At 45.5% G+C, this 12135-nt stretch overlaps 1 long non-coding RNA gene across 2 annotated transcripts in view; it reads right to left on the reverse strand.

The window, feature by feature from the left end:
• LOC309847098 overlaps positions 1-12135 on the reverse strand; it is a 285521-nt gene that overhangs the window by 222108 nt on the left and 51278 nt on the right. The window lies entirely within an intron of this gene.

Consider the following 12135-nt stretch of genomic DNA (forward strand, 5'->3'; position numbering starts at 1 on the left):
ATGAATAGAAGGAATTTTGTATTTCTCATTAAAATTGGAAGCAAAAAAATAACTGGGAGGGGAAAGATAATTTTGCTCTGGGTCATCCTGGCCTTGTGGTCATTATTACTTGGATAGATTAGCAGAGGCGAACATCAGCTTTTGCTCTGACTGCTGGGAATGGTAACAGTCTCTCTTTTTTTTTTTTTTTTTTTCAAAATACATAATGCATAGCACTCCTCTTAGAATAGGTCTGTTACCCAGACCTCCAACGACTGGCTCTAATATCAGTAGCCACAGGGGCTGTGGAGCGCATCACCATATTTCTGCCAACTTCTCCTATCCCAAATCATTAATTAATTCCTTTCCATCATCCCCAAATAAGACAGTGAGAGGCACAGAGAATGCAAAATAAAAAAAGAACACAAGCATTAGAATCAGATAGGATAGGCCTCCAAAATCAACTTCTTCACCTCGCAGATGCATGACTTCAGGCAAGTTTCTTAACGGGTTTGTGAACACTAAGGCTCTAAATGCAACTGGGCTTTATAACTGCATCATTAGAGGAGCAGGTAGAGATGGCTTCTGTGACCCCCAAGGTGGCCTTCACAGTAGACATTGGCTTCATTCATTCTACACTTATCATAACAAGATCTTTGACATAAACTGCTAGGAGAGCGGACCAGACTAGCCCCACTCAGTGCAGAAGTGGCTGAGAAGCCTTTATCAGCTGATTTCAGGCAGTGAGAGAAGCCAGAGAAGCCAGAGCAGAGAAATCGGGAATGATCTCTAGGCATTCACACAACGCTGGCTCTGAAAGCGCATCTGGGGAGCATCTCGCTTCGAATGGGCCCTTGTTATCATCATAATTAATATCTTACATCTGTACTATGTTTTACACTTTTAAAACACCTTCATGTTCATTATTGGATCATCACAGAAACTCTCAGAGCTACAGATTTTTATCCCCACTTTACAGTAGTGAGTAATAATTATGATAATGCATTAATAATGTAATATGGCAATTACATTATTAATTAGTTACTGTGTTCCACACCTTGTGCTAAAAGCTTAGCTTGCGTCATCTCATTTCACCCTCACAGCTCCAAGTGGTAGGTAAAGCTAGTGTCCCCGCTTTACCAAGGAAGAAACTGACACACTGGGAAGTTAAGTCACTGGCACCAGGCCCTATGCAAGGCTGTGCCACCTCCAGAGCCCTTCGCATCAAGCAGTGACCAGACTGTTTTTCTAGGAGTAGCAGAAGGGTTAAGAGCTGCTTTAGAGCTGACAGGGTAAGTGCAGATCTGCAACTCAATCCACCTACTCTGGACCTTACATTGTCCCCTTGGCCTCCACGTGAGCTTGCAAGAACAACATAGTAACGACCAACTCCTGTTACTGATACAGGAGATGACAGCACAAGAGGTGACTACTGGGCACCCACGAACTCCTCTTAGGGGTCACTCACCTCACAGTCTGTCCTTATCCCCTCACGGACGCCACAGCAGAAGGCTGCCTGCACTGGGACAGCTGCTTCTTTCACTGGACCTCTAGCTGACCCCTCCCTGGTTTCACGGGGCTTTGTGGTCTGTGATCTCAGCTGCACTCTCATGACTGCTCCAGTTAGTTGCCCCCACAGCCCCTCCATGAGCCCTGCCAAGTACAAACCCAGATACTGGTCATTCTTCCCAGTCTTCTTGAGGTCTGCAAGCATTCCTAATGATGCAATCTCAACTAGTTTCTGTTTTGTCTCCATTGCCCTACGGAGGCCATGGCCTCTAAGGGCATATCTGAGCGGCTATAGAAGTGGTTACTGCAATGGCACCCTCCATGGGCTCTTCGCATGCCTTTTCCTTGCCCATCCATACGCTGCCATGACACAAGGGCAGTCTGCCTACAACACAGATCTGACTATCCCTGCTCAAAAACCTCCAGTCACTCCCAGTTGCATAAGAATACATTCCAAACTCCTCATCTCATACTGATTGATTCGGAACTTGATCCCTGCCTTCTTCCCTTCTGGTTTCCCCATGCCCTCACGTACTCCTCATGGGCCCTACATTTTCTTGCCCCATGCCTCTGCTCGGGCTCTTCACCTCTGCCTACCATGTCTTTCCCCCCCATGCTTAAATCTGGCTATCCTTTGCCAAGGTCTAGTTCAAAATACATCCTTCCACCAATTCTTTCCAAAACACTCTGACAATTCTTTCTTCCTCTGTTATATGCAGTTATTTTTTTTTAAGATTTTATTTATTTATTTGACAGAGATCACAAGTAGACAGAGAGGCAGGCAGAGAGAGAGAGAGAGAGGAGGAAGCAGGCTCTCCGCGGAGCAGACAGCCCGATGTGGGGCTCAATCCCAGGACCCTGGGATCATGACCTGAGCCGAAGGCAGAGGCTTTAACCCATTGAGCCACCCAGGCGCCCCTATTGCACTTATTATAGTATATACTACAAACTGTGCTGTGTTGGAATTGTTTTTATGAATGAGAGTCATACATGTGTCTACGTACCCCCCACTTGATTGAGGGTAGCTGGAGAGAAGGGATTAGATATCATCCACTTTTGTCTTTCTTTTCACACACAAAATAACGCGTTCCATCGTATTGAGCCCGATGAGGTGGGAGTTAGTAGACGGGATGATGAAATGTTAGCTGATAATTGATGACCATGAACAAAGAGGTCCTAGCGGAGAAGCGACTCATCCTCTCTCGATTTCCTTCCAACCCACGCTAATCCCGGGGTCCTGGGTTGTCCTCAGGGAAGTACCAGGACTGGTAGGGGATGAGCACTGATCCCAGGTCCCTCCCTCCTCATTGCCACCCCAGCTTCTGCTGCTTCTCCCTGACTCTGGCCACTGTGTAATCGCTGATGGTGCCTTGGAAATTGGCACCTAACAGGTAGCATTTTAATCATCATGCCGGGCAGGACTCCGGGGCAGACTCTCACTCATGGCCCCTGTTGATGAGCCCTAGCTGAGCACGGTGATCCCCGCATGAGGAAGCACAGAGGGTACTAAGTGGAAGTGTTAGGAATTCTATCTTTCTCTCCCCTTTTGAAACTGAAAACGGGTCAACTTTGGTGGCATTCTAATGAATCTCTTCCCCTTAAACTGAATTTTAGCAAGGAGAAAATTGGCGATCCTGTATCTCATCCATCTCATTTTATAAAAATGCAGGAAACTGGGGTACCAAGTAAGGGAACTACCTCTGTCAGGAGCTACTCAGGAAAACAGAGCCCGGGCTAGCTCCAGAAGAAATTAGTCACAAAGTTGTCAGAAGAGCCTAAAAGCCAACCACAGAATAAATGGTCAAACTAGAGATTATCAACGGCTAAAAGCCACGACCATCCCAAGGGCTGGAGGAACGAGGGAAGGAGGTGGAGTCACCAAGAGGCAACTGGAGTGGGGACCACGAGAAGCAGAGGTTATCATATGGCAGCGAGAATGATGTGCAGGAGACTCCGCTGCTGTTGGCGACACTCGCCAAAGCAGGGAGAAGAGAGAAACGCCCTGGCTTCTCCCCCTCTTCCCTCCAATCTCTCACCAGCATCTCCTAGCAGCTGGTCTTAGCTAGAAGCCAGATGGTGAAGGTCCTTGGGAAATGTCACTCGCAGGGCTCAGCCCCCTAATAAACAGAAGAAAGCAAAGAAAGAACAAGAAAAGGATCTGAGACCAAAGTGGCAAATGCATGGTAGAGGGACTTCCCAATGTCCGTTCTATTCTAATTCATCTACGCATCATTTCTTATGCTTGCTGCTTATGCCAGTATTTCTTGAGTTTGTTTTCTGCATCAAGCTCTGTACCAGGTCCTGGGCACAGAAGACTTAAGCTCCACACTGCCTCTGCCCATCCTCGAGGTTCTCTGAGTCCTGAGGTGGAGAAAGAAGGAAACAGCATTAAGGAAACTTTAATGTGATCAGTGCCATAATGGGAACGGGCAGTAAGGGACACGTGAGTGGCTCCACAAGGATCAGTAAAGACTTTGCAGGGATGGAGACTTTCCATGCACGGGAAACAGCATAAAGCAAAGGTACAGAAGCCTAAATGTATGTCGAGAATGCAGGGAGGAAGAAGTCATTTCAAGGCGCCAGTGGGTGAGATCTGTCCGAGAGTGGCTGGAAATGCACTGGAACGTCAGATTGGACCAAGAAGAAGTAAAAGGCTCGAATGTGGTAAGGTTTTGACTCTAAGATATAGGCTTAAGAGTCCTCTGACCTTTGTTGTGTGAAAGAGCTTCGTTTGTATCAAAATAAGGGCACGTTATTCTAGTTTATTCTGTTCTGATTACACTCCCTCTTTGGGTGTCTACTACTTGATTTTCCAACATTTTTCTTTAAGATTTTGTTTATTTATTTATTTATTTGACAGAGATCACAAGTAGGCAGAGAGGCAGGCGGCGGGGGTGGGGGTGGGGGGCAGCAGGCTCCCTGCTGAGCAGAGAGCCCGACTCAGGGCTTGATCCCAGGCACCCCAGGACCATGACCTGAGCCGAAGGCAGAGGCTTTAACCCACTGAGCCACCCAGGTGCCCCTTTCCAACATTTTTTATGAATTTTTTCAAGCACAGCGAAAAGTTGAAGGAAATTCATCATGCATAACCATGCTGTCCACCACTCAGACTGCCTGCTGGCATCTACTATGCTACCTTCATCACACATCAAGCCATGTCTCCCTGTCTATCCACAGCCATTTATTTCTGATGCATTTCAAGGAAAGTTACAGACATGAGTAAATTTGGCTTCTAAACATTTCAACAAGCATATGATTAACCAGAGATCAATATTTGTTTGCCATTTTTTAGGTTAAATTTATATACAACGAGATGCACAAACCTTAAATGTACCTCCCAGTGAGTTCTGATGAATGCATCTCCCTGTGTGGTGGAGGCCCCTATCAGAACATAGAACATTTCCATCACCCCAGAAAATTCTCTGATGCCTTTGGAGTCCTACATCCCAAAGGTAACCACAGTCCTAATGTTTTCCACCCAAAAAAGCCCATCTATTTCTAGAGCTTCATTTAAGTGAAATAACATCATATATACTCTTGTGAAATAAGTAGATACCCTTGGTTCAGCATAATGGTTTTGAGATTCTATCCATGTTTTTGCGCCCATTGGGGTTACTCCCTTTTTATCGCTCAGTAATATTCCCACATGCCACAGTTTATCTCGTCTCCTCCTGATGGACATCTGGGCTGTTTTCGGTTTTGCTATTATGAATGAAGCTACAGTCACTATTCGAACACAAGGATGTCTGTGCACTTCTACTTATCTCACAGAAAGACCTAAGAGCAAGAGTGCTACGATTATCACATTTACCCCGAAAGTTTGTTGTGGGCCTGAAATGGGACGTTGCACAGAAAGCACTTGGCACAGTGCATGGCCTGGGGAGATCGCCGTGATGACTTAAGAGCAACAACATTATTGGATGCATTTTCTCGGTAATGACAACATCGAGTGATAGCACGGGATTCTGCTGTTCTTTTGTCTCAGAGAACTTCGAGACTACTCTTTTTCACAATCACTCACCAACTCTCTCTGTTCCACAGTGGAAGATGTTACAGAGACCCAGCTGAAGTGTCCACTTCAAGTCAGCATGAAACTGGTGGTAATTCTTGTTTTGACGGATGAATTATGTGGCCTTTCTTCGAAATGATAGCACAGTTGCTCCCCAAAATGTTTCCCACCCCTAACGGGTAAATGTCTCTCACCACCCATACATGCAGGAAGTACCCGTATACTGAATTTTAGCAGTCGGGAGTAACAGGAGGAGGGAGAGCTCTGGAATCGGCTGCCCTGGTTCAAATCCTGGTCTGTCATTTGAAAGTACATCACCAGAGACAACTTCGTTTAACCTTTCTGAACTTCACTTGCTCGACCAGCAAAATGGGCATCCCAGTATCTACCTCGTAGGATTACTGTGAGGGCTAGAAATGAACGCAGAGCCTAGCACGTGACCGGGTTTCTGTCAGTGTCTGCTGCTAATGTGTGTCAGGGACAGATGGAAATAAGTGGAAGTCTTCACAGCTGTAATCAACACACCATCAATTCACGAATGACATCAACTCGGCAATGAAAAGCTGAGCATGTTAGAAAGGGATGTGGCCTCTTCTTCATGCTGCTTTGCTGAGTCTCTGAGCAAGGAATTCACTTTCGTTTCCCCCTCAACCCTTTACTCAAATAAAAAACAAAACATATGTAGCAATTCATTCACTCAACAGATGTTGAAGGAAGCCCCCCCCCCCACCCACACCACCACTTACAGCTGGGCTGGGCGAGGCAGAGGGTGCACGCAGATGGCAGGCCGAGTCTCCGGCCTGGATCACTCTCAGTCTACTGGAGGAGTCAGATACGTAAGCCCATCGCTAAAATAAGTCACCTCTTCCTTGAGGCGGAAACTCTTTGGAGCAACCCTGACAGTATTTCTAGGTAAGGCTGCATCGCTCGCCTGATCAGCAAGCAGTCCCAGCACACTGACGTTCATGGACAGCTCTTCTCGGGCAAACGATCAGAACCTTCAGGAAAAGCAGGGTCATCAAGGGCGGAATAAAGAGCTTCGGGAGTAGTGTTCGCTAACCTGCGCGCCAATCCAGAGTCCCTCGAGGCAGGTAATGCAGACCAAGCCCCGGGCCTCTGGCTTTTCCCGGAAGACTACCTGAGAAGGAAAAGTGCCCAGAGAGAAAAAGAGAAGATTTGTACAGGAACAAGGAAGAGAAGCACAAGTCAGGGGTGAAGAAGAGGAAAGGGAAAATAATATGAGTGGAGAGAGAAGAAGGCCAGAAAAATAGGACGTGAGGATCCGCAGAAAAGAAAGTCTATGCCTGGAGACGTTCTAGCTGAAAGGGCATTTCAGCTTGGTTTTGTCCCTTTTTTTAAATTTTCATTTTCATTCCAGTTAGTCACCCTACGGTGTTGTGTAAGTTTCAGGTGTACAATACAGTGATTCCACACTTCCGTACATCACCCGGGGCTCATCACCATTAGAGCTTCATTTCGAAAACTAAGTAGGGGTTTGAGCGAGTAAGATGTTCCAGACAGAGTAAATGGGATATCAAGGTGTACCTTCGGCATGGGAAATAGTTAGTGTAGCTGGAACATGCTGTATTTTTATTAGGTCATGGACAGAGGTGAAGAATGTTGTCAGAAAGGAAGAATGAAAATTGGGATCGGATTGCAAAAAGACTTGAATGCCAAGGTAAAGGTTGGATCCTTTTCCTATTGTCAGTGGAGAGCCATGGAAGGATTTTGAGCAGCAGCTGACATTCTTAAATTCATGTTTTAATAAGAAAATAATCTTGACTACAGAATGGAAATAAAGATCCCACTTGAAGAGTGAACAACTTGATATGAAATTGCTGGGAAGCCTGTTGGCCCCCACTTTGGGGATTATCTCAGCTGAAAGGATCTCCCCTGACCCAGGGTCATGCCCTTTTCCTGAGGTGGGCAGCATCTGGTGTCCAACTAATGTGGGCTATATAGGTCCGACCCTACCCCCCAAAACTGGACCGGCTCCAAATGGTTCTTCTCCCATCTTGACAGCTTCTCCGGGTCTGCTGAAGCTTCCACTGAGCCTGCAGCCCAGCCTGAGCTCTCCCTAGACCCAATCCTGCTTCCTTCCCGTCCCTCCTCTGCCCTCCCCTCTCCACCTTTTCTCTCCCCACCCCCTTTCCCCAGATGTTGGTCCCAAGAACACTCTCTAATGTACCCCATGAACACTAACCTAAGTGTCAGTCTGCTTCCCAGGAAACCTAACCTAGGACAGTGGAGTAGATTGAAAAAAAGAAGGAAGAGACAGGAGGTGAGATCCCATTGCCTCTGCTGTGCTTGTTCGGACCACACAGCCTGCACTGCCCATACAACCCTCTGCCCAGTCAAAGACCCATCCGGCCACACATTTCCTGTGGTTTTCCTAACTCCTGGCTGGTCTCCCAGCTCCTGGATTCACTAACATGTTCCAGTGACCGAATTAAATGTTCACCATTTTTGAAAAGCAGAAAGGAGAGTCCTTCTCAGACAAGACACAGAGAGAAGAAACTGGTGCTGTCACAGGGCAACAAGGAATGATCGAGAGGACGGAGCAACCTGTCCAGAAGTGGAGGGAAAGGAAATAATCCAATGGGACAGCCGCTCATAAAACCTATCTTCTATTCTGAAAACAAATAAGTCAAGAGATAATTCCTTCTAAGTACTTTAATAGACACTTTCCAAGCCTTTTTCATCTCTGCACATGAACAAAATGTTGCACAATATCAGGATGAAACTGTAACAGTTTGATATCTCCCTTTTTTTTTCACCTTATATTATTTCATTCCTGTTTCCCACATCAGGAAGGGAAATAAAATTTTGATTCAACAGGGGCAGCTGGGGTTAGTTTGTACAGTTGGGGTTTTATTCAAAATATAAATCACTTATTGCTATGAGGAAAGCCAGAATCATATTGATTCATAGTAAGAAGCCAACTGATCGGATGTCCTTCCTTCTAACGTATGAGCATCAGACACACGTCTCTGTCCCTACACAAATCCTACCACTGTTAGTGAGAAGACTTCAGTTTGTTCTATTAAACAGGGTAGATTTAGCTAATATTCATAAAACATACCTCACATAGAAAGAATTACCACATAATGAACACTTCTGTTCTCACTGCGCAGTTTTTCAAAAAGAACATTATCATTACCTTGAAATTTCATGTGGGTATCCCTCCCTATCCCAAACATTCCCTCCCTCCCAAAATTCATAATCATCTTCCCAAATTTTATGTTAATCATTTCCTTGCTTAATTTTATAGTAACATACATATGTTTTCATCTTTAACATATGCACACACACACACACACACACACACACATATATATATATGTAGTTGTATATTTTTTGAGCTTTATATAAATGAAATCACACTGTCTGTATTCTCCCCTGGCTTTGTTTTTCCACTCAACAGTATGATCCTGAGGCTAACCCACATGTATTTTAATTGAAGGTAGAGTTATTTCATCAACTCTGAATCATAAATACCATGGTGTCCGACGTTAAATAAAAGCCCCAGGTAGTCGGAGCAGAGAGACGTTTGCAAATCAGTGTCAGGGTTTCCATTATGTCATGGTCCTGCTGGAGAACATTGTTTTTCCCATTCCTCTCCCCAGTCTACCTCCTGTAGGGACCCTGGGCAATGTCACCATGGAAAAATGTGTCCAGAGCAACACCTCTCTCAGGGAGCCAGGGAATCCAACGTCCTCTGTATCTGCTGGGGTGGGACAGGCCTAGCAGACAGCTTCAACCCTTTCCTCTCTGCTCTGCTCTGCTCCTCTCCTGAGAAATGGACACCAAACAGCCCTACTCATCTCAAGCCTGAACCACCCTGTATGCCATTGCCCAGGGCCGGACACCTAACCCTTTCTCACCTAACACACATGAAAAAGAGTGGTCTTGAGGAAACTACTCGCCACTGATGTTCTGCATGTATCGGTTCAGTCATCATTTTGTTTCTGAGCCAGTTTTTCCGAGTCTAAAAGGCAACCCCCTCATGGAAGAAAGGTCATATCAAGAGCCATTTCCCCCTCATTTCAGCCAGATAAAACAAGAGTCTATTCTGTCGGCCTTCCAGATTTAGCATTTCCACTGCAGTCGCTGCTGGGAATTTCCCCTCTCTGAAGAAGACCAAATTAGACCCTTGGTCAGGCTGCCTGGCCATGGAGCATTCTGGATCCCAAATGTCAAAGATTTCCATCCAAGAGGCTCTGACTTCTTTCTCACATTACTCTGTCTGCAAAGGCATCATTAACAAACCATGAACTTATCTGTTTCAGAGGACCTATTCCCCAGTCTCAGGGAGGAAGTCTGGTTCTGTAGGAGGCGTATTTTCTTCACGTGGGATGTTCCTGGAGATTCAGCAACACGTTTCCCCAACCATCCCCACAACCCTGGCACAAAGGACTTGTCCCTTCTCTATGCCCTTCACTCGCTCCATATGGATTTCTCTCATCATACCTACAACATAACACTACCTTTAATTATTTCATTTTCTTCCCTGATGGCTTACATGTTCCTTGAAGGCAGGGGAGCATCTAATCCTTCTCCATATTCCCAGCTTAACCCAAGGCATGGCATAGAGGAGCTACTCAGGGAATCCACCGTAGCTGTCCTGAAGCTCCTTCTCCTGACCTGTCCCGACAAGTGAAAAAGAAGCCAGTCACGATGCCAGACAAGCAAACTGGAGCCAAAGAGTAATTTTCACGAGGCTGACAGGGTGTCTTTCCCTGGGAGAGGAGCTAAGGAACACGGAGGAAACCCTACGGAGTCCTTGAGACAAAGGTAATAGTCCAAACTGGGGATACGGAATACTCATGTTGAGTATGAAATGTTGGGGTGGCATTAATTACTGGAGGCAGAGCCAAGGGTCACTGGATGCTAGGGGAAATCACAGCAGATCAGGAACAGGCTAGGAAGACTTACAACCACAAGCCAGTCAGGTTTAAACTAGTTTAAAGCAAACGGGTTGTAACTAAAGGTTGAACAGCCTCGAATGCCATGCTGTGAAGTTTGGATATTATTCCATGGGACAATGGCAAATGGCCCTATGGCACCTGAGGTAAATTGGCTTCCCTCAAATGAAGCCTGCTGTGAAGCAAGATTGCTTGGGAAGAGCAGCACCACTTCTCAGACTAATAGGAATTTAATTTTAATTCTGTCTCTGACCCTAACACGGGGGGAAGACACCCATAGGGCTTGAGGAGTCTTGGCATTAACTCTATAAACTTAAGCCAAAATGGCGGGTTTCAAATCGGGAAAGAGAGAAGGGAGTTAGGCCATCACATCTCTCTCACTCACTCATTCTCTGGCCCTCAAGACCATCCTCTGTAAAGGGAAGATATGAAGTTTTCCTCACAGAGTTCATCATCTATGAAGCTATCAGGCATGGTTGGTGGTTGTTGTTGTTGTTGTTGTTTAAGAAACAACCAGATAAAAAGTCTGCAAGTCTACCTGTTGACAGTTTGCTAAGGGTTTCATGATACATTGAAAGCATGCACGTTCCCAGCCTGTCAGTTCATGACCCGGAGCACTATGGGAGCCACAGCACCTCACATGATGTCTATAGGGATCTGGAGCAGAGCAGGCTTTGCCCTGACAATTTCTGAGAGACCTGGACACCATACAGAGACAATCCCAAACTGAGACCTTTTTGGTTCCCACAGTCTTTGATCTAAAACAAGATAATCAAACTCTGCTAAACATCCCTAACCCAAAATGCAAGGACAGCATTTCAGACTAGGAAGACCTCTTACAGGTCAGCTAGTCCAACACCGGGTGAAGAAATTAAAGCCCGAGAGGGGACCAGGCTTAACCAATGTCATGAATCTGTAGAGAAGAAGAACTGGGAACAAAAATCATGTCTTCCAACCTCAGATAGCATGTCTTAAACACCGACTCAAATCTGGTTTTAATTTTTAAATGAGCAGATAATGAAAGTATGATAAGATGGGAATAAAATGGAAGAAAAATTCAACTCACATACTAAGAGGAAACGTACAAATAAGCAACAAAACAAACTCTTCAAATAGATTATACAAACCACAGAATGCTAAGCCCCCTAGCTAATTGCATTTCTCTTACGAAAATACAAAATGTGGGTGGTGATCAAGCCTGGAGGTAACTCGAGCTCTCAACTCATCTGGACAACTAATGTTGAGTGCATGGGAAGTTGAAGTGATTAGATTTGCTAAAGGAGATGACTGAAAAACTGGATGTGATTTTGGAAGGGCCCAAAATGGGGCAGAGGGCAGGCCTCCAAATTAGAATTGACCCAGCCCCGGTCCTCTCTGAAACTTGACTTGCAGAGAATTTGTACCAAATCTCAGAATACAGGAGTTCCCTTTCTGAACCTCAGTTTCCACAGCTCTGAGGTTGGGATCTTAAGAACCATTTCCCAGACAGCATAATAGGAGCAGCACAAAAATCCCCCAGCAAACCGTGACTTACAGAAGGGTACAGGCCTGGTAACTCAAATGTTGATAGTACCCAAAGGTCCACTTGCAATTCCGTTGTTTTGTATATCTGCTTTTTGTAACAAATGACGCCCCCCGCCAAAAAAAAAAAAATAATAAAATAAAATACACAGAGGAATAGCAGAAAAATCTCTTGAGAATGAAGCAGAGAGA

This window comes from Mustela nivalis, assembly GCF_964662115.1.
Source record: "Mustela nivalis genome assembly, chromosome: 13".
Taxonomy (NCBI): Eukaryota; Metazoa; Chordata; class Mammalia; order Carnivora; family Mustelidae; genus Mustela; species Mustela nivalis.